General features: G+C 44.2%; 1 protein-coding gene across 2 annotated transcripts in view; it reads left to right on the top strand.

The window, feature by feature from the left end:
* The window catches only part of NRG1 (neuregulin 1), an 818,450-nt gene that overhangs the window by 254,092 nt on the left and 543,236 nt on the right, over nucleotides 1–21,122 (top strand). The window lies entirely within an intron of this gene.

Here is a 21,122-nt window from a genome sequence, read left to right as displayed (position 1 = left end):
GAGATTAATACAACAAATTAATATAGTGTAGGCATATAAATGGGGCAGCCAGGTGGCACAGTAGGGAGTACCAGGCTCAGAGTCAGGGAGATTCATCTTCCTGAGTTCAAATCCAACCTCAGATATTTCTTAGCTGTGTAACCCTGGGCAAATCACTTGACCCTGTTGACCTTAGTTTTCTAATCTGTAAAATAAGCTGGAGAAGGAAATGGCAAACCATTCCAGTACCTCTGCCAAGAAAACCCCAAATGGGGTCAGGAAAAGTCAGAGATGACTGAAATGACCAAACAACAACACAGCACACATTTAAGTGCATTATTATAAGAAGGGCTTCATCATAGGTTTTACCAGACTGCCAAAGGGTTCTGCAGCACAAAGAAGGTTAAGTTGTCCTGTTCCAGCAGGAAGGAACATATTTTAAGGTTCTTAATTTTTTTTTTCTTTTGCCAGGACTTCTGTTAAATTGTATAGAGGAGCACAGTAGAGAATAGAGTGATTGATCATCAAGTTAGGTCTGACTCATGATATATGTTATATACAAGAAATCATGGGATGACTTGAAAAGAAATACTGAGCCTCAGAAAACAACCAACTAAATAAACCCTCGATCCATCATAACCAACTAAATAAACCCCCGATCCATCACAACCAACTCCTGTTCAGGTATAACCTGGGTGTATGCACTGTCAAAGTATCTGGATGATAAGTGAACATTTTAGTTAACAATCTGAATGTCAAGACAGCACAATTGACATAAAGAGTCCAGAGGAAGCAGTTCTGTGCACACACAGGCTTGGGGCTTCCTAAATGTTTGCGTGATTGAATTGAGCTAAATCTGGAGGAAAAGGAGGAGAATGTAAGCCCCTTGAAGGCAGGGATTCTAGTGTATCTTCCAGGTCTGGCACAGACCCTGGCACATAGTAGGCACTCTTGATGTTTCTAGTTGGATCACATTGGCTAGAGTTGTGGGGGTTACTGGAAGGTTTGAAGTTCAAACTCATGGTGCTATCATTACTTTTTGATGCTGAAGGGAGTGAAGAAAAATCCAGTCTCTCCCAAGGCAAAGGGGATTAACAATGAAATCATGGGTCTTGTCATCACTGGACCAAACCATCCTCTGTAGAATCATATGTACATGGGTCCCCAGAAACCTTTTGGGGTTGGGAGGATGCAATAAATTAAGCACTCTGTAGCAGCTAGAAAGAGGATTGGCAATGCTGGGGTTCCAAAGTAATTCTTTCATCTGTCACACACAAAAAAAAGTTAAAAGAAAAAAACCACTGGCAAAAAAAAATGCTTTGCCCTTGTGTATGATGAAAGACTCACTTGAAAGAATATTATTGTCTCGAAATATGAGCTGTAGGTAATTACCCCCACCTGCTGGGTAGAATTTTTATTACATGTTATATCAAATGACTTCTAGCAAGGGGGTGAGGAGAAGGAAGGTATGGCTGGAAAACCCTGCTGGATTATCTTTTTTTCTACAGGGACTTCAACATCTCTCATGCAAATTCAAAATGTAGAGATCACATCTGTAAGACAGGATTGTGCTTAATTAAAATAGAACAAAAGAAAGGCTGAAAGAGAAGAGTAAGTCTCTGTGGAGCAACCCACTGTCCAGATGACTAAGGAACCAAGAGTCTGAGTCTAGAAGCCCCCTTTGTCTACAGATTGTCCCCCCAACTAGCAGAAGAATGGGAGGGGGAAGCCTTAAATTTCTGGTCCAAGCTCCTCAGAGTTTTCTTGCAGATGTCTTGGGGGGTGGGGGTTGGGAGGACACCCAATGAAGTGGCTGGCTCCAATGGACTTTGTGATCTGAATGGATGGCAGGGAATGAAGGGGTTTCAGGGAAGTCATTGAGGAGTTGAAAGTCCAAATCAAGACAGACTTTGATTGTAACATCTTGGGGTTAATTTACATCATATTAACCTTTCTGACTAGTCAATAGCACCTGTGGCATTGCATTACAACAGTGAAATCTACATTCTTTGAGGGCTTGGGCTGTTGTATTTTTGTCTTTGGATGGATGGATAGATGGATGGATGGATGGATGGATGGATGGATGGATGGATGGATGGATGGATGGATGGATGGATGAATGAAAAGGCTTTGACTAAGTGCTTACTATATGCTCAACCCTGTGCTAGATACAGGGAATGCAAGCACCAAATCAGAGTTCTTGAAATTAGGGATCTTATAGTAGGAGGAGAATGCATGTAGGATGGTAGTGGTCAGGGAGGGGTGATTTGATTTGGAAAGTTACAGGGATGATGAGTGGAACCCCTTTCCAGGGGGCAGTAGAAGAGTTGATTTGATTATTTTTCCAGAATTAGATAGCAGAAGTGCTGGTAAAGATTGACAGTATCATGTACACTGAAGTGACCTCTAGCAAAGATATGGTTAGAGAATGTAATAAAGTTAGCGCCATGTATAGATGTAGGGGAAACTGAGGCAATCACCAGCTGAAACAGTGGAGAGCCCAGGATGGGCACAGAAGGGTTAAGATCTGCAGGGTTTCCTTTCTGGCAGGGCAAATGGTAGCTGGTGTGGAGAAGTCAGCAGTTAAAGTGTCTTGGTCTTTGGACAAGCAAAGACCTCGATACTAGTCTTGGTTCCCCAAATCCAGGTTGAGGGCCTCTAATTTATCATGGAACCCTACACATAGTGGTCACTCAGTAAATGCTTATTGATTGAATTAACTGTTTTTCACTCTTGGTAGAGTGTAAAGAGGGTGGAGTAAAGGCATTGGGTAGAGCAAGAGTTGGGGAGTGTGTGCTTCTAAAACCTGACCCTGTTCTTTCACTGATATCCCCTGGAGCATAGACATAGATAGGATCCCAGGAGAGTTCAGTGGGACCATAGGAGTCATGTAGCCCAACTTCCTCCTTCTAAACAGATGATCAATTTTCCCCCACTTCATGCACTCTGCATTCCAGCCAAACTGGGCTATTGCCTCTTCCTCCAGCAGGATGGTGCATCTTCTGTGGTTTTGCAGTCTATCTTCCCCTCCTCATCTCCGCTCCACTCCTTCCAGCTTCTGTTTAGATGCAGCTCCTACAGGAGGCTTCACCTGGTCACAAAGCCAATGAGGGGTGCTTTGGTTTGGAAAGTAACAGGAGTGGTAAGTGGTGCCAGAGGAGCTGGCAAAGCCCCCTCCTCTAAAAACTATCCCTATTTTTTACAGTGGAAGCTCTTTGAGGGTGCAGTCTTTTCCATTTTTGTCATTCCAAACCCATCCCCTGGCCTGGTGCCTGGCACTGGGCAGGCGCTGGCCAACAAAGGTTTTCATTAAGGCAAGCTAGTTAGCTAAGAAATCACTCTTAACCGTGGTTTGAATTAGCTAGTAAACATCACTGGCAACTGGCAGATTCTCCTCCCTGCCACGGGCTTCCTGCCACACTTTCTCCAGTGGGCAGAAAGGGGGACAAAGGCATCTCTTCCTTAAGTCCTCAACTCAATCTGGTCTCCAATACTTGGTGCTTCCTTACTGTTTGACCCTGGGCAAGTCACTTATCCTCAATTGCCTCAAAACATCTGGGGCCATAACCTGTCATCCTGATATCTATCTATCTATCTATCTATCTATCTATCTATCTATCTATCTATCTATCTATCTATCTATCTATCCATCCATCCCTCTCTCTCCATCCATCTCTCTCTCTCTCTCTCTCTCTCTCTCTCTCTCTCTCTCTCTCTCTCTCCCTCCCTCCATCCATCCATCCATCCATCCATCCATCCCTCTCCATCCATCTCTCTCTCTCTCTCTCTCTCATCTATCTACCTATATCTTGCCACTGGACCCAGATAGCTCTGGAGGAGAGAGTGAGGTTGGACTCTTTGCATAGCCCTCCCTCACTTAAATCCAATTTACTGCAAGTCATGACATCACCTCCCCATGTCATGGTCCTCTTAGAGAATGAAGGACAAATAACATGTTCTTAGCTCATCTTCATATTTTTAATTGTGGTTTAGCCTCTGGAGGGCAGGCACCATCTTTTTTCTGTATCCACAGACCCAGCAATGTCTGGCTCATAGGACAGGCTCAATAAATGCTTACTGGGTTGCTTGATTGAGATTGAATTAATTGGGTATCCAAGTGGAAGGGAACTTTGTCCTTTCGTCTTACAGCAGGGAGGGGAAATAGAAGTCCAGAGGGGTAGAGCGTTGCTGCATCACAGAGATAGAAAGGAGCAGGGCTGAGTTTGGAAGCCAAGTTTGACTCCAAATCTTCTTTCTGTGACACTGCCCTGCTCTGGGAAGCAGGTGTGACTGCTGTCATCCAGAAAATGATTTACAGTATAGTAAGGACTAATAACAAAAGGACATAATGTTTTGTCTTAAATGGTTTCTTAATTCAAGATGGAGGGAATCTTTTGGCTGGGAATTTTTGATCTGTTCGTTTTTTCCCTTGCAGATGGAAGCCCTAGGTTTCATTTCCTTTACTTGCCAAACCCCTCTCCCCTATTTTCCTCAAATCATCCTCTCCTCTTACTGTCCTGCTCTTCCTTCTTCTCCTCTTTTCCCCTTTTCCTCCTCCCTTTCCTTCTCCTCCTGACTCCCAAGGCACGATACCTTCAAACCCATCAGTGTTAAAGCCCAAATCAGGTTTCAGCTGGACAGTCTTGTGAAGATCTCTTGGCAGAGGTTTTCAGTAGCATGCAGAAACCATCTCCAAGCACAGGCTCTGGCCTCTTTCTGTTCCTTGATCCCAGACAGAGTAGAACATGAGACAATGAAAATGGAAACTCCATCTAGACAAGTGTTCTGTAATCTAGGAATAATTCGAATGTTTCCAGCAAAACTTTGGCAATCAATCAGTATGTAAGCTCCCTGTGAGGAGCTGAATTTACATTCAGTAGAATTTATTAAACACCAGGCGCTGTGCTAAGCACTTTACAATATTCTCTTACGTTTTGAACCTCAGAGAGGGCAAGTGTCTTGGCCCACATCATACCATGAGCCAGCATCCAAAGTGAGATTTGAACCAGGTCTCTGCTGACTCCAAGTCCTGTGTACTTTCCTTCCACAGTATTGCTCAAACTCTTTTCTCTCATTTCTTATCCCTGTGATTTAGTTCTCCACTTAAATGAATAAATAAGGGAATATACCTGAAATACAGAAGGAAGACAGATCAGAGCCATCCCCCTTCAACCCTCAGATAATTAGGAAGGTCTCACATCCCCTGCTTATGAATAAATGCCATAACTGAGAATTGTAAGGGTTTTTAGAGGTCCGTGGATCAAGACTTCTTGTTTTGCTGAGGAAGAAGCTTAGGTCAGGGAGAGAAGTAACATGCCCAGGATCACGTGGGCAAAATTGGATTTCTGTGAAGTTGGACTGGACAAAAGATTTCCACACTGCCTGCTTTGAAATGATGCATCATCCCTTTTATGTATGTTATTCTAAAAGTGAAGAAGCACAGCGAGGTGGTGCCACAGTAGATAGAGTGCTGGCCTTGGAATCAGGAAGACTCATTTTCCTGAGTTCAAATCTGGCCTCAGATACTTATTACCTACATGACCCTGAGCAAGTTACTTAGCCCTGTTTGCCTCATGTTCCTCATCTGTAAAATGACCTGGAGAAGGAGATGGCAAATCATTCCGGTATCTTTGCCAAGAAACCCCCAAATGGGGTCATGGAGAATTGGACATGACTGAAATGACTCAACAACAAAAACAACTTCCTGAATCTGACTGGCTGTCTGTCTAATACACTGTTACTGAGAAAGATAACCATTAGAAAAGAAAAGTGAAGCAGTCTGGTTATCCATTTCCTCAGAAGCAGGCCCCCTTTGTAGTCCTAGCTGACCAGGGCTCCTTCTCCTCAGACCAGAGTCGCCAAACCCAGCCCTGAAATGCAGGAGCACCACCCATGGCATGCAGCCTTTCGGACAATTCCTCAGTGGAAATTGCTATGCCTTGGGACCCACTCATACACACTCCTCCCACACTTAGGAGGGAATTGTTGCCCAGCCTGGTTTCAGGATAAAGGGAGAGGTCAGGGCTAAGTGTTCTGAATCACTCCTTCTCCCACTAGAAGATTGTTCTATAGATTAGTTGGGGATCATTAGGTTTGAGGTCTGAGTGTCCCTGAGCCCATGAGTGGAGGTGGGAGCTGCTGGGCTGCTGGGCTCCCCCATGGAGTGTACCTACATTTAGGTTGCTGCAATGGCTCTGGGGCACAAGCCAGATGGCAGAAGGACTTGCTGCTGCCTCCAGACACTCACGGTACATCCTCTTCTCTCCTTTCCCATCCCCTCCTTTGTTGTTGTTCTAAGTGGGATCTGTTTTCCAGCTTCTCTCCAAGGCCCATCATGCTCAGGGAGGATGCTTTGGGCACAAGAGACAGAAACCCATTAAATCTTGTCAATGTGATCCTTGCAGGAGGTCATAGTTCAGCATTGTCCTTGAGGCTCCCAGGCTTACATAGCTGGAGACTTCCCAGTTCAGGATGGTCACCGAGCTGACTCCCAGACCTGGACTGATGAGGGCACTGGGTGGTGTGGCCTGTTACTCCTGCTCCTTGGTCATCTGTGGTCTCTGTGGCATCTCTGCAGGCCCTCAGATAGCAGTAACAGTTCCTGACATTCATGCTCTTTCACACCATGATCTCATTTCAGTGATAATTTCAATATTCCTTCTTTTTCCTCCCCCATCAATGGCCTTGTTATATTGTTAGCACATGTCTTCTACACATTTCTATGTTTGTCTGACTCCCCTGAACATCTTTGAAAGATGTTCTATATTTATGAAGAAAAGCATGCTAAACACAACAAAGACTCACAGTTTCATGTACAATTTTCTTTTTATGTTTTACTATGTCTAGTTTTATTTGTTGTTTGTTAAATCCAAAAGAAAAATGAACAAAAAAATCACATCTTACCTGAGAGAATGAAGAGGACAGGTAGATTTTTATTTTTTATTTTCCATCCTTAGTGCCTAGCGCAGTGCCTAGTGCATAATGAATATTCATTTTTTGATTAGACAAGCATTTATTTATTTCAAAAAATAGGGCAGCTAGGTGGTACGGTGGATAAAGCACCAGCCCTAGATTCAGGAGGACCTGAGTTCAAATCTGGCCTCAGACACTTAACACTTACTAGCTGTGTGACCCTGGGCAAGTCACTTAACCCCAATTACCTCACCAAAAAAAGAAAATCAGGAAGGAGAGAAGGCTGAGTGTGAGAGGGAGGTGACCTGGGCAAAGACATGGAGATGGGGATCAAGTGTTTTCTGTGGGGGGCAGCTAGGTGGCACAGTGGATAAAGCACTGGCCCTGGATTCAGGAGGACCGAGTTCAAATCTGGCCTCAGACACTTGACACTTACTAGCTGTGTGACCCTGGGTAAAAGTCACTTAACCCTCATTGCTCTGCAAAAAAAAAAAAAAAAAAGTGTTTTGTGTGAAGAGCAGCATGAAGGCCTGCATTGCTGAAAGGAGACTCACATCATCAACATGGAAAGACAGGTTAGAGCTTCCCTCTGAAGAGAGAAATTTGTATTATATATGCCTGGTGAGCTAATTAGGACAGCTATATTTATCTCTGTTTTCTGGGTGAATAAATGGATGGATGGTTGGATAAAAGCATTTCTTAAGCATCAGAGCTAAATGGACTTGGCCAGGGTCACACCAAAAGTCTTCAAGGGATTGGATCCCCATTGATCCTACCCCCAATTTTCTTTTTCCCCATGGTACTACAGAAATGATATTTCCTAACATCACTGCACTGACCTTGTCCACTTGAAACACCTTGTCTGCTTTTCAACTGTGTACACTAGAACTGCTGAGTGGAGATGATTTAGTTATTCAACATTTATTTAGTGCCTATTATATACAGAGCCTTATTCTTGGTGCTAGAGAGAAATATGATCTAATTGAGCAATAGTCCTTCCCTTCTGGAGTTTCTCACTGTCCACTCTACCCTAGTGAACCTCAGAAATGGTGGCATATAACACTTATACTCCTTCTCCTCCCTCCAGTGGTGACTATAAAATGCACTAGAAGGAACATTGAAGGTCATCAATGGCCAAACACCTCATTTTAGAGATGAGGAAATCGAGGCCCAGGCATGACGGAGCAGAACTGGGATTTCAACCCCAGCCCCTGAATTCAAATCCAGGCTCTTTCCCCTTGGATCACACGGGCCCCCATCTCATCTCCCCTCCCGGCCCCCCAGGATGCTTCTTTCCATGAATCTAATGCCTTACTGGACCAGTAAGGGACAGAGAGCCACAGAGGAGCTGTGGCCGGCCTCTTGGGGGCTTCCTTGGCATGTTTTCATCTGCTGTCAGTCCTTGAGCACGCCTCCTTTATCTCCTGGATGCTTTGGCAAGCCCTGGGGGAGGGGGAATATAGTTGGAGCACACTCCCTGCCCCGTGCCTAAGCGCCCCCCCCCTCCCGGGCGGCCCCTCTCTTGGGCAAGGGGAAGCCCTCCCCCTTCAGCAGCTGGCACACACAGCCCTCCCCACATGGACCATCGCACATCTTTGAAGTCAGCCCTTAGCCTCCCCAGTATAACCCCCCAGGAGCTGTCCTGCAGTCACGTTTTCCATTTTCTGAAAATAGCTTAAGGAAGCTTTCTAGATGACTGTCAGATGCATCCATTAGCCTCATATGCATATTCAGGAAGCCTCCTGGGAGCTTGGGGAAAACCCAGGGCTCTTCCCTTTTTTCAAATAAAGAAAGGCCTCCCTGGCAGTCTGATGCAGAGGTGTCTTTTACTGACCCCTCACTCCCGAGCACCTTTGAATCCATGGCTTTCCCAGGGCTTAGAGAGGAAGAAGGTCGGTATGGCTGGATCACTTTGGGGAGTCTGCCCCGGCTTTGGAAAAGACACCACTGCACAGTGGGCCTTGCACAGGAAAGCATTTAAGGTGATGTGTATGTGTGTGTTTGCTCATGTGTCTGAGTGTCTTTGATGCATTTAGGAGGAGAGACGGGCACAGACACAGAGAACAAGGGCGTGGCCTGTTCCTTCCCCAGGTGATTGGTGTTTTAAGGTGGCACCTGGTCCCATCTGGGTGTGACAACAGGTTCAGTGGCAAGGTTTTCATTTCCGATAGGCTGTGGGCTTGCAGAGCACGCCCTGCCATTGTGAGGCTGTGTTTACACGCATGTATGCATACAGCTGAGGACATAGGCTTCCTTCAAAGTGCAGGGCACACACCACCTCTGAGACTCAGGAGTTCTTAACCTGAGCTCCTTGAACTTTTGAAAAAATATTGTAATTGTCATATTTCAACACAATGTTTTCTTTTGGAATCCTATACGTTTTATACATTTTTAAGCATTATGCGGGGGGGGGGGGGGGGAGGCCATATAGATAGCACAGCAACCAGGGCTCTGATCCTAAAGTCAGGAAGACCTGAGTTCATACCTGTCTTCAAACACTGGGCACAGCACATTAAACCTGTTTGCCTCAATTTCTGCAACTGTAAATGGGGATAATAGCACCTACCTCCCAGAGCTGCTGTGAGGATCTAGTGAGATAATATTTGCAAACCACCTAGCAAAATGTCTGGCATGTGGTGGGCCCTTAATGAATGTTTCCTCTCTCCCTCCCCTCCCGTTCCTTTCCCTTCTTTTCCCTTTCCTTTCCTCATTTTCTTTCTTTTCCTCCCTCCCTCCCTCCCTCCCTCCCTTCCTTCCTTCCTTCCTTCCTTCCTGCCAAAGGGGTCTATGACATAAAAAAGGGACAAGCTGATCTGTAGCCAAGGTTCTAGTTTCCCTAGCCTTGAACAGGAGATTTGGGCCTGGGGAAAAGGTGTGGATCATTGACCCTGGAGTCAAAGACCTTGGGTTCAAATCCTGCCTCTGATACTTACTACTCATGTGACCTTGGGCAAGTCACTTAACTTCCTGGTCTTCCATTTCCTCTTCTCTATAATAGGGGGCGGGACTCTATGGCTTCTGAGGGCCTTCCAGGTCTAGATCCAGGATTCTGACTTTGGGGAGTCGCTTGGCCTCCTTGGGCCTCAGTTTCCTTTTCTGAAAAATAAAGGCGGGGGAGCGGGGCAGCTAGGTGGCGCAGTGGATAGAGCACCGGCCCTGGAGTCAGGAGGACCTGAGTTCAAATCCGGCCTCAGACACTTAACACTTACTAGCTGTGTGACCCTGGGCAAGTCACTTAACCCCCATTGCCTCACACCAAAAAATAAAATAAAATAAAGGGGACTAGACTGGATGACCTCCAACATCCCTTCTAGCTCCAGGGCTAGGATCCATCCTGAACATCGTGGAACCCTCAACACAGAGATACATCCCCCTACCCTCTCTCCCTTCCCTCCCCCTCAAATGACTTGCTCTCAACTGAAAGGTCAGGATATCCATGGGCTAGGATTTTCCCAGGTGACATTGTTGTGAATTTTGATGAGAAACTAAACTCCAGTGTTGTTCAAAATTCTCTCAAGTCTCTCTGTATCACCAGATCATTCCCATGATGCCTGTTTATCTAGGCAATACAAGCAAGCCCTATTAATTCCAGTCTATGGCAACCCTGGGACGTCTCCCTTTCTGCTAGATCTATGGTGGATGATGCTGCTGGGAGTCAGGCAGCTCACTCCCACACTAGTACAAAGACTCAGCCCAGAAGCAAGTTCCCCCAAGGAATAAGTGGCACACCTGACACTTGACAGCAATGCCTCTGCTCTGTCCCCTCAATGTCACCAAGTATATACCTAGTTGTTTCCATGTTGCCTCCCCCATCAGATCATAAACTCCTTGAGGACAAGGATTTTTTGCCTCTCTTTATATTTCTAGGGCTTAGCATAGTACTTGGCACATAGTAGGTGCTTACTAAATGCTTGTTGATTGATGGGTTGATTGTTCAACCTGGTTGCAAGGTTCAATCACAGGTGTTCAGTTATTGCTGATGGCTCCTGTGGTAATGGGGAATAATTGTGGATGGTGAAGGGTGCCTACTGGTTGGGAATGTCTGTGGAGGGAGGGGGAGGGAGCCTGAGTCAGGGGTATCTGTGTTCCAGTCCTGCCTCAGCCCAACACAGTAGCTGAGACCCTTCCAGGTCCCTTGGCCTCTCAGTGCACTAGGCAACTTTCTAAGATTGTCCGTGACTGAGTAGGTAAGGATCAGCATGGAGAGGGTGATCCCCATGCTGATGACGTCCCAAGAGTCTGGTCCCATATACAAAGAGCCCCTCTAAGCATAGCCTTTTGTTCAATTTTGTGATTCCTTTCCAAGTACCCATTATAATGGGAGGGGGAAGCTTGAGCAGCCGCCAGGAACTCTGGGCACACATCTACCCCCTTTTGAGCTCACGTGGTCATTTTAATTAGCTCCCTATGCCAGTCCCAGCTGACTCAATTCAGGTCTGAAATCCATACTCCTCACTTCTTCTTGATTTAATTAGAACAACAGCTGTGGGGTCTCAGTTCATCTTTTCATGTCTCCTCCTCCTCCCCCAACCCCAAACAGCTGGCTGGGTGGAATTAGGAGGATTTAAAACTTAAGGCTTTCAACTTCGTTCATGTCAAATAGTAAATGAGTATTTGTATGTCTGTATTTAATGTCTGTAAAGCCCTTTGCAAAGCTTAAAGTGCTGTATAAATGTTAGCAGCTATTATCTTGAAGGAGGGCCAGACGGCCCAATCCCTGTAACTAATACCTATAGCCTGGGCAGCTGGAAGGAATAGGACCTCTCTTCAAAAGCAATCTGGTGTAGTGGGTAGGTAGAGCACTGTTCTTGGAGATAAGCTGGAAGTGGAGTCAAGATGGTGGAATAAGAGACCCCAACTACCTGAGCTTCCCCCAAAGCACTTTTGAAAATGACTATAGAACATGAACCAAAATGAATTATAAATGAGAAAGTCAAGAAAAAGTCACAGTGAGTATTTTTTCCAGCACAGGGCAGCTTGGGAAGACAGAAAGAGTTATGTGGGCACTAGTGTGGGGGTTGGCCAGGAGTGCAGCCCAGGAGAAGTTGCAATGGACTGTGGCAGCACTGGGCTATGGAAGTGACAGTACCAGTAGGGAGCAACTTATAAGTAAGGGGACTGAAAACCTGGGCAGAAAGTGATCCCAGGGAGCCCCTATACTAGAACTAGGTGCAGGATTGGCTGCCATTTGGCAGCTCTGTTGCCCATTGCTAGTTCTGGGTCATAATTCCAGGGCAAACAGAAATGGTCATAGTTGTGGGGTAGTGGGGGCCCTCCTTATATAAGGACCAGGGAGCAGATCAGGAAGGCAGTGATAGACTTCTCCCCAGATCATACTGTATTGGAAACCCTAAAAACGGACAAACCCCTACTAAACTGTGAAAGTAGTAGGACTTAAAAGATAGAAATTCAAGCTAGTCATTTCCCCCAGAGGTAAGCAGAGCCCAGCTCTAACATAAAGCCCAAAGTCAAGGAAAATAATGGAAAAATGACTAAGCAACAACAAAGAACCTGACCATAAAAAGCTGCTTTGGTGACAGGGAAGCTGAAGACAGAAACTCAGAAGAAGACAATGATTTGAAACTCTCTATAAGCAAAGCCTCAAAGAAAAATGCAGTTGGACACAAGTCCAACAAGAATTCCTGGAAGAGATAAAGAGATTAAAAGCAAAAAGTATTTTAAAACTCAAATAAGAATAGTGAAGGAAAATTTGGGGAAAGAAATGATAGCAATTCAGGAGAATTATGGAAAAAGAAGACTTTGGTAACAGAGGCACGAAAAAATACTGAAGAAATTAACTCCTTAAAAAACAGAATTGGCCAAATGGTCAAAGAAGTACAAAACCTCACTGAAGAAAATAACACCTTATAAATTAGAATTGGACAAGTGAAAGCTAATGGCTCCATGAGACATCAAAGAACAATAAAACAAAATCAAAAGACTGAAAAAATAGGGAAAAATGTGAAATATCTCATCAGAAAAACAACTGACCTGGAAAATAGATGGAAGAGAGATGATTTAGGCATTATTATACTACCTGAAAACCATGATCAAGAAAGGAGCTTAGACATCACAATATTTCAAGAAATTACAAAGGGAAACTGCCCAGATAGCTTAGAACCAGAGGGCAAAGTAGAAATTGAAAGAATCTACCAGTTGCCTCCTGAAAGAGATCCCCAAATGAAAACTCCCAGGAATGATAGAGCCAAAATCCATGTCAAAGAGAAAATTCTAAAAGTAGCCAGAATGAAAGAATTCAAGTATTGTGGATCCACTGTCAGGATCACACAAGATTTAGCAGCTACCATGATAAAGAAGCAGAGGACATGGAACTTGATATTCTGGAAGGCAAAGGAGCTAGGATTACAACCAAGAAAATGCTACCCAGCAAAATGGAATATAATTCTTCGGGGGTGATGATGTGGTGGTGGTGGTGTAGGAATGGGCATTCAATGAAGTAGAGATAAGAGCCCTGGGTTGTAACCTAGCTCTGACATTTATTAGCTGTGTACCCTTGAGCAAGTCACTTCACCTCTCTAAGCCTCACTTTCTTAATCTGCAAAATGGGGAAAAGAATAGCACAGGATTGTTGTGAGAACATTTATTAAGCACTTACTATCTTCCGGCATGTAGTAAACTCTGGGGATACAAAGAAATATGACATGAGATCTAATGAGATAATCTATGTAAAACACTTTGAAAACTTAAGCAACAACTATTATATGGTTCACTGTCCTGGGTAGGATTGGGAGAGATAAGAAGGGAGGACAGTCCAATGAGTAGAGTCCCAATCACAGATCTTCTAACTCCTACCTTCCTTTCTTTGGGACTTCATTTTCTCAGCTCTAAAATGAGGAGAATTAAAGATTTAAGGTTGGAATCTCAGAAGACTTCCTGAAGGAGAACACAATGAGTTGAGCTTCAAAGAGCTAGCTAATGATCCAAGAGACAGAGAGGGGTGAGGAGTGCATGGTAGGCATAACTCCAAAAACTCCAGGTTCACATTCACACTGTATGCAACATTGTTGGAGGGAATTAGGTGAATTTTGTCAATGTTCAATTTTTCAAAAATGGAAACAAAAATAAGACAACCCTGGTGCACGTGGCATATTGTATTCCCTTAGAATGGCAATTCATATTGGTGGGTCACCACGGTCTAGTCTCCCTAAGCAGCCCCATTCCCTGTATCAGTAGATGGTGTCTTCCCAAGGGAGATTCAAAACTATTGCTCCTTAGAATCTTGGCATTCAACATTGACCACTTGACCCCACTCAATCTCCATCTGTGCCTTATCCTCCATGCTCATCTCCAATAAGGTCATGTGGAGAGAGGTGGAACAAACAAAGTTCGTATCCTGTATTTCATTCATTCATTCCTTTTTTTTTCCCCTTTTTTTTTAGTGAGGCAATTGGGGTTAAGTGACTTGCCCAGGGTCACACAGCTAATAAGTGTTAAGTGTCTGAGGCTGGATTTGAACTCAGGTACTCCTGACTCCAGGGCCGGTGCTCTATCCACTGCACCACCTAGCTGCCCCTCATTCATTCTTTTTTTTTTTTTTTATGTGAGGCAGTTGGGGTTAAGTGACTTGCCCAGGGTCACATAGCTAGTAAGTGTTAAGTGTCTGAGTCCGGATTTGAACTCAGGTACTCCTGACTCCAAGGCCAGTGCTCTATCCACTGCGCCATCTAGCTGCCCCTCCCCTCATTCATTCTTAATTCACTCAGCACCTGCTATATGTCAAGTCTTTTACGACTGCAAGAGCCTGGGCTACAAGAGCAACACAGATCATGCCCTGGAGAAACTTATGGTCCTATAAGGGGAGGGATATTTAGGATATACATGCAAACCAGTGCACACAATGCAATGTAGGGTAAGAAGAGACAGAGAAATGATGCAGACAAAATACGCTAGGAAAATTTGAGGAGAGAGAGAGAGACCATTTTCATTTGAACACATGAGGGGAGGCTTCATGGGCAGCACAGTCCCTGAGCTAGTTTTTAAAGCAACAGAAAGATTTCACCTTGTGGGGAGGTGAGGACAGAAGGCATTCCAGGCACAATATGGTGGCTCAATACAATACTATCCAATATATAATACAATACTATGTAATAGTACTGCATTGGGGCCATGAAGCCAGAAGGACCTGAGTTCAAATTTCACCTCAGACATTTACTAGCTGTGTGACCCTGGGCAATTCACTTAATGCCAATTGCCTCAAACATCCAGGTCATGTCCAGTCATCCTGATGTCTATCTTGCCACAGGACCCAGATGGCTCTGGAGCACAGACTGAGGTTGGTGACCTTGCACAGCCCCCTCACTTAAGTCCAATTCAGTGCAAGTCATGACATCACCCTGATGTCATGGTCCTCTTCAACAATGAAGGACAAACAACGACAACAACATGCAATATAATATGGCACACAACACCATATAATATGCAATATCACACTGTATATAGTATTGTATTGAGTATTATGTTGTGCTGCATTGCATTCCAGGCACAATATAAAGACTAATGCTCATGAAAGAAAGGTAGCACATTGTTATTTGCATGTTGTCTTCCCCATTACAACATAGGCTCCTTGAGAGTAAGCACTGTGTTTTTGTATTTCTTTGTATCCTTGGGTGTTTAGCACAATGCAAGATGCATAGCAGCATTGAAGAAAAAATGTTCATATTTTGTTTTGTTTTATTTTCTTTTGCAGGGCAATGAGGGTTAAATGAATTGCCCAGGGTCACTAGTAAGTGTTAAGTATCTGAGGCAGGATTTGAACTCTGGTCCTCCTGAATCCAGGGCTGATGCTTTATCTACTGTGCCACCTAGCTGCCCCCCAAAATGTTCATATTAATCCAGTGTTCTGTGATTTAATCTCAGTTCTGCCAGGAACCATTTTATTGAATACAAACTTAATCTATATCCAAACCACTTCTAGTTTGGAAAGAGCTGTCCAAATTGTCATAATCCCTCATGACTCCCAACATGACTCTGTTCCAAGAAAATTTCAGAAGACATTTATAAGAATCTTGATCAGGGAAATGATTACAATATGTTAAAAAAACATTTAGGGGTTAATATTCCAGAAATAGTTACTACTCAGTAACTCGCTGGGCCCCTTTCCCTTAAGAGTTCTTTCCTGTGATCAAAATCTTAACCTTGAATTTCAGAATAGAAGATGCTGTCCCCAGGTGAATCATTATACCAACCCATCCAGGTGAATGGGAAGGTAATAATCCCATCTAGATAGGAGTTACATTTGGTTATCACTCTTACTCCATTTCAGAAGATGTCTCTAGCCTTTGTTCTTCTCTCTTTCCCAAAGGAAAAGTCTAGACCAGGGTTTGGGGCCAGAGAGGATTTCTTAATATTTCTAGAGAATTTTTAAAAAGCTTTTGGATATATCTTCACAGAAGGAGCTCAATCAGTGTCTACCCACTAAATGACTGATTGAGGGAAATGATACCAGTCATAGGAGCTGCTAGGCATATGGTGTTCCAAGAGTACAGATATTTTTTATGGACACTATCTTATAACCACCATTTTCACATGATGAGACTGAAGCTCACAAATTGACCTAAAGCAGCTGAGCTCAGGTCTTCTGCCTCCACTCTTCTTAGTCTACTTGCCTCTTCCCACTCACCGTAGGATGTTTACTGATTCCTTGTTTCAGTAGGCAGCAGAGTAGTCAGGACTCCAGATGATCTTGGTGCTCAGAAGGGCAAGGACAGGAAAAGAAGCATTTCTTAAATGCCTACTTTGTGTCAGGTGCTAGACCAAGTGCTTTACAAATAGTATCTCATTTGATACTCCCCAAAACCCTGCGAGGTGGGTGCTATTATTATCCCCATTTTACAAGTGAGAAAAATGAGGCAGACAGACATTAAGTGACTTTCCCAGAGTCACACAGCTAGGAAGGATCTGAGGATGGATTTGCACTCAAGTCTTCCCGACTCCAGGAGCAGTCAGTCCCCTGGGCATTGTGATGCCCCGTAGCTGCCTAGGTGACCTTCATTGAGTCATCTGGAAAGCTGTTACTGTTGAAAGAAGTCCATCAATGCTCAATATTCTTACTGGGAGAAAATCTTTGTGGAAAGTTTCTCTGATAAAGGTCCCATTCCCAAATAAATAGGGAACTGAGTTAAAATTTAAAAGAGTCATTCCCCAATTGATAAATGATCAGAGGGTGTGAACAGGCAGTTTTCAGAGAAAAAAATCCAAGCTATCAATAACCATATTTTTTAAAAAAATGCTTTAATTCACTAATGAGCAGAGAAATGCACATTAAAACAATTCTGAGGTACTACCTTATACCCATTAGACTGGCTAAGATGACAAAAAATGGGAAATGGCCAATGCTAGAGGGGCTATGGGAAAACAGGTACACTAATGCAGTGTTGGTAAAACTGTGAACTAGACCCACCATTATGGAAAGCAACTTGGAACTGTGTTTAAAAGGCTATTAAACTATAGATACCTGGCCAGGTATGGAAGAGTGAAGCCAGAGTTGAGGAGGTCAACCATGCCCTCTGAAATAATGATCCAGCTATTGACAGAAATAAAGACAGAGACAGAAGCAGAGACAAAGAAAGCAAGAAAGATGCAGAGATAGAGAAAGCAAGAGAGACAGGGATATAGAAAGCTAGAGACAGAAACAGAGACATAGACACAGCAAGAATAGAGAAAACAAGCAAGTCAGAGAGAGAGATAGACAGAGGGAGGAGGGAGCAGATGTTCAGGTAGCTTGGCACTACTAACTACAGCATGGGAGCAGAGAGAAAGAGGCAGTTGTTGTGTAGGCAGCGTTTGGGGCTAGGTTTCCAAAGCAAAGCCGGCAGGAAAACAGCTTTAGATGCTGGTGGAAACCATGGTAGCTGGAGCCGCCTCTTTAAAAGAAGCCAGGTGGGTTTCACAGCATGCCTATAGATAGATGGATGGATGGATGGATGGATAGATGAATGAATCTATAGATAGATAAATAAATAGGATTTCTAGTGGAGACCTTGGAACTCACTAAGTCCTCCCACTTCATTTTTCAGAGGAAGGGACAAATTAAGATTGGGGAATTGACATGCGATATTTCATATAGCAGAAGCAGGGATTTGAACTCAAGACCTCTGACTCCAGGGCCAGTGTTCTAGCTGCCCCCTACAGAGCTCTTTAAAAAGTTTTCATTTGATCCTCACAACAACTCTGTAAGGTGGGTGTTCTTTTCCCATTTTACAGATAAGGAAACTGAGGCTGAGGTATATGAAATGACTTTTTCAGGGTCATACACCTAGTAAATGTCTAAGGAAGGATTTGCACCCAGGATTTCCAGACTCAAAGACCAGCAAGTCAACATGCATTTGTTAAGTGCTTGCTCAGTTCTAAGTACTTCTTAAGTGCTGGAAATACAAAATATAAGCACAAAGAAAGATAATCCTTCCCCTCCAAGAACTTACATCCTAATGTGGGGAGACAACCCCAAAAAGGAATCTGGGAAGCTGTTGGGGGGAAGTGATGGGGGAGGTGAAAAGAGAGGGGAAATACCCTGGTGGGTTAATGGTGGAGAAAAATGTTTGGAACATCCAGGGTGAAGCCTTGAGAGTAAGGATGGAGTATATATGGCCAGCCCGGGAACTTTCTTTAACATAGAGCTTCTGGGAGGAACCAACCAATTGGAGGAAGGAGCCGCAGGGGAGTTGGGATCTTCCTGGGTGAGAAGGATGCTGAAGAATGATGAAGAAAAGTCCAGAGAGTCAGGAGCAGGGACCAGAGAGGAAGCAGGGCACAAAGGTGGCTTGCCTGGCTACTCTCCTTACAATGGAGGTCCCAGGAGCACCCAAGCAGTCAGTGCCACAGAGTATTCCCTGCATTAAGCTACCTGGGTCTGCCAGGTCACCTGCAACAGGGTTCTTCCTGCCTTCCCTGTTTACTCCTGGCCTGGTGCTTTTCCAAAGGAGATTCCCATGGCTTGTCTCCCTTCTCTCAGCTCAGCACAGATCTAGAGGTGGAAAGCACCCCAGAGTCACTCTAATGCAAGGCTTCTTAAACTTTTTCCTTTTTCCCTGAGAAATTTTTATGCAGCCCCAGGTATATAGTAATATAAAATAGGTAGACATAACCTTTTACTGTTGCTAAATTTTTCACAACCTCCACATTTAGTTATGCAACCCTATATGGTGTTGTGACTCATAGTTTAAGAAGCTTTGCTCTAATTGAATGAGGAAAAAACACAGGCCAGTGGAGGTCAATGACTGGCTTAAGGTCACACAAGTAGCGAATGTCAGAGCTAAGACTTGAACCCAGATCCTGTGGCTCCCAACCCAGTGACTGTGTTAAAATATTTTTAGGGGAAAGGCAGAATAACCACCTTTAAGGAACTCATTGGCTCAAATATCTGTCATCAGAGATTTTCTTGAGTATACCTACCTTCCCATCATCTGAGTTGCTGAGCCTTTCAATTGAGTCTATCTTGTTCTACCTTTAGGTTCTTTTTGTCTCTGTCTCTATTTCTCTATCTCTGTCTTTCTGTCGCTCTCATTTTCTTCTTCCCTCCCTTCCACTCTTATTTTTGTTGTTGTTGTTTGTCTTTTGTTCTCAAAAAGGATCATGACATCAGGAAGTGATGTCATGACTTGCTGTGAATCGGATTTAAGTGAGGGAGGGCTGTGCAAAGTCACCAGCTAGTAAGTGTCAAATGTCTGAGGCCGGATTTGAACTCAGGTACTTCTGACTCCAGGGCCGGGGCTCCATCCACTGCTCTACCTAGCTGCCCCCTGATGTGCATCTTGCCACTGGACCCAGATGGCTCTGGAGGAGAGAGTGAGGCTGGTGACTTTGCACAAAAGTATAGACCTGGGAAAACACAAGGCATGTATTTGCAACATTGAGTAGACCAGCAGAGGGTTCAAATTGGAAAGCAGATTTGGAAAAATGGGCTGCCATCCCACTGTAAAAATCCTTGAATCCCAATCCAAGGAATGTAGGATTGACTTTGGGGACCATGGGAAGTCACTGAAGGTTTGAGGTAGGAGAGTGGCTCGATGAAAGGAATATTATGGGGAAGCTAGGTAGTGCTGTGCATAACCACCGGCTCTGGATTCAGGAGGACCTGAGTTCAAATCCTGCCTCAGACACTTGACACTCATTAGCTGTGTGACTCTGGGCAAGTCACTTAACACTTATTGCCCTGCAGCAACAACAACAAAAGGATAAAAAAACCCACAAGTTTAAAAAAAAGGAATATTATGGGGAAAAGAATCTGGCTAGATGCTCAGGACAGATTGGAGGGAGAAAAATCCTGAGGCAAAGAAGCTATTTAGGGGTCATTGTGATAATCCAAGCAGGAAGTGCTGGTGGCCTGAACCAGGGGAGGGACCATGGGAAAGAAAGATGAATCCTGAAGTCATTAGGGTCCACCTCCATTTCCCTGCTTTCAAATGAACTTTGGCTTGTGGATAGAATGTAAGCTACCTGAGTGGAGAACTTGTTTTTTCTTCCTTCTTTCTTCTTCTTCTTCCTCTTCCTCCTCCTTCTTCTTCTTTTGTATCACCAGCAAGCAGCACAGTACCTTGAATGCAATTGCCATTAAAAATAGATGTTTGTTTAGTTGGGTTGTTTTGGTTGTGATTTATTTGTATTTTCCGGCTCCTCCCAGGAATAATAAAAATAACAACAGCAATAATAATAACAATAATAGTACCTACCTCGAATTTACATCGTGCTTTAAGGTCTGTGAGACCTTAAAGGTTTTATAAATATTATTTCATTTCATCTTGGACTAGGTAACCTCTGTTAATAAACATGTTTCAGTTGGACAGCACCTTAGGGATTATTGAGTCCACCTCTTCATTCCAGAGACACCCAGAGAAGGGGATTTTCCAGGTCTCTATGGTACAGCATGCCGGCCACCTCTAGCTCTTTCTCATTGGGTTACCTGGGCTCTGCCACTTGAACAAAGCTCACTAAGGAACAGAGTCAAGAAGTTTGGAAAAAAAAAAAAGTCCTGACAAAGGGCTTCCCCTTCCTTGGGATTGATGCCTCTGGCTTTCTCCTGCCTCCCTCCCCCAGTATTTGGACCCCTGGGTATTGCCTCTGTGTCCTATGCTCTAAGCTCCTGGACAATTTTGTCTCTGTGCTAGGTCCCTCTGAGAATATTGTCCTTGGATGCCCTTGACCCTCAGCATGGGCTGTGCTGGGCTGCAAGGACATGCACCGACAAAGAGCATGGCTGAAAACCCTCTAGGGAT

This window comes from Dromiciops gliroides, chromosome 6 (assembly GCF_019393635.1).
Source record: "Dromiciops gliroides isolate mDroGli1 chromosome 6, mDroGli1.pri, whole genome shotgun sequence".
Taxonomy (NCBI): Eukaryota; Metazoa; Chordata; class Mammalia; order Microbiotheria; family Microbiotheriidae; genus Dromiciops; species Dromiciops gliroides.
Note: the sequence above shows the minus strand (reverse complement) of the source record. Positions and strands in the feature narration are given on the sequence as shown.